This window comes from Passer domesticus, chromosome 7, assembly GCF_036417665.1.
Source record: "Passer domesticus isolate bPasDom1 chromosome 7, bPasDom1.hap1, whole genome shotgun sequence".
In the NCBI taxonomy this organism is placed as follows: Eukaryota; Metazoa; Chordata; class Aves; order Passeriformes; family Passeridae; genus Passer; species Passer domesticus.
The window spans coordinates 62,415,492-62,418,123 of record NC_087480.1 but is presented as its reverse complement, the minus strand read 5'-3'; positions in this window follow the sequence as shown (position 1 = coordinate 62,418,123).

Below are 2,632 nucleotides of genomic sequence, written 5' to 3'. Positions count from 1 at the left end.
GCTCCTTCAGTTTGTGCCGAGGGTTTAACTGGTGGAATAACCCCTGCAGTGCAGCAGGGCCTGAGCTTCAGTGTCTGTCTCTGCTTGCCAGTGGGCTGACTGATGGTGGGGTGAGTGTTTGTGCCACTAAAGCTGCCTTGTGCAGGTACCCCTCTGAAGCTCATGTGGGCATGGCCACACCTGGGTGTTTGTCACATGGGTGGCAATTCCCGGGGGATAGGTAAGCAAAGAACACAGGGATGTAGGGATTTGCCTTTGCAGAGATTCCCTGGGAGCCCCGCTGGGGCTGCAGGAGATCCAAGGCATCAGAGAAGGCCTTGATGAACAGAGCAGTGTGACTGTAAGGAACTGGAATGCTGACAGATCATTATTTAACATTCTTGAAATATTTATAAGTGACACCTATGTGTATGGTTGTAACAGCTGGGGGAAAGAATCCTGTGGTTAGGAACACATATGTGGACTTCCAAAACATTAGTGTCCCTGTCATCTGAGCAGGCAGAAGCTTGGTAATAAGCAAAACCATGGAAATGGATAATTGTATAGGTTTGGAAAAGCTTCCCATGCTCCTTTCTGCTTTCCTATATGGTGCTAATTAGTAATTAACTTCAAAGTGAAAAGTAGGTTGCACTTAGGGAGAAACAAGATGTGCAGCAAAAAGAAAAAAAAGACTAATTATTACAGTGAGCATATGTGAGCAAAGCAAACTATCCAACAGTGCTGCCACTGGCAAAACTCATTCTTGGCTCATCAGGAAGGCTTTTTTAACTCTCTGAAGTGTCAGGTATTTTCAGTTGCCTGTCATTGGCTTCTGATGGTTGTGCCTCAGATGTGCCTCAAACAGCTGGAACCTGGTGACATTCCACAGCTGAAGAGATGCATTCAATCAGTTCAAAACCATGCCAGCTGTGCACTGCGGACACAGGACGGGGAAAATTTAAAGTCTAGCTCCTGGAACTGGGCACCAAGCCCTGGCATTGCTGGCAGATGTGTGGAACAGTGACTCACAGACACCACCAAGGATGCTGGGTGTGAACAGCATGGGCAGCTCATCCATCTGTCTGAAGTGAGGGCTGCAAGGTTTCCTGCCTGGGAATTGCCTGAGTGGTTTTGGGGCTCAGCTGTACAAACCAGGCAGGACCGACCCCTCTGCCTGCCCATTGGGGCTGAGCCTCTGAGGCAGCCCTTCTGTGCTGTGCCAACTGTGCGGTCCTGCCTGTGCTGCTGGGCTGTCCTGGCTGTGCTGTCCTGGCTGGGCTGTCCTGGCTGTGCTTTCTTGGCTGTCCTGGCTGTGCTGTGCTGTCCGTGCTGTGCTATCCTGTGCTGTCCTGGCTGTGCTAGTTGTTCTGTGCTGTCCTGTCCTGTGCCATTCTGGGGAATGTTGGGACCTGCTGCAGAAATGCCAGGCTCACTTTTGGCTGCTGTCCAAACCCTTGTCTGGTTGGAAGCCAGATTGTTTTAATCTAGATCACCTATTGCTGATATGTTAAACAATGTAAAATATCACTACAGCTGCCAGGCACTGGCAGGTCTCCAAAGCAGGGTAAGAATCCTCTTAGCATCTCATTCTTGGTAAATATTTTGGTGTGCTGGGGCTTCTCCGGGAACAGCACAGGCTACTTGCACTCTCACAAACAGCTTTGGTACATGTTCTACTCATTTACATTTTTCAGAGTTTTTGTTTGTTTCACTAAGTGATCACTCCTATGAAACATGTTTTCCCCCTGAGCCTGATTTTCTTCTATAGAGAGCAATTAACTAAGACATTGTATCCTTCAAGGAACCAGTAATTTTAATTAGTATTAAAATTAGTTGCAAGCACTTGTCTTTGTAAAGAGCTCTTAAACTAAAAAAAGTTTAGCATTCTGGTATTTTTGTTGCTTTTGTTTCCATGTGTTCCCCTCTGACATGTTCTGAGAAGGTGCTCAGGGATGACACCAGCAGCTCAGGTATCAGTGAGTACACAGAGGTATCAGTGAGTACACATGAGTCTGCTTCCTTGCTCCACTTTTGTTTCTCTAATATAGTTTAGTTTCTGGTTTTCAGGCCTGGTCACTGAATGCAGAGTCACTGCATGGTTACTTCATGCAAGGGAAAAAGACAGAATACAGATATTTATAAGAAAAAAGATCCTGTTCAAAAAGAATCAGTGCTGGAACTCATTTTTCAGATATGACAATGGTTCCTTTCTGCACCAGTGGTGTTTCTGGCCAATGCAAAGACCAAGGAATGACAGCTAATCTCTATCCACCCTCTTTCATCAGGCTATTCCCTGCCTGTGCTTCTGTAGCTTGGCCATGTGGAGCAGATCATCATCTGGCCAATTAGAGTCAGGTAGGCAATTCTCATCAGCATCCCAGATGCAGCTTCTCCCTTCTGCTTGGCCCCTCTTCCCTCACAGCATGCAAACTGCCAGCCTTGCTTGTACTCCTAGGAAAAATACAACAAATTTCCTCCAGCTGTAGACAAATCTGGATGTTGTTTTGTTGTGGTTTGCTGGCGCTTTATAGTTCATCTTGTTCGGCCCCTTCCATGAAAATCTCGTGACTTTTTGGGCCAGGAGATTGCAGACAGGGTCCTGGTGAGCCCCATCCCAGGCTTTCCTGTGTATTTATTCTGACATTTCTATTGT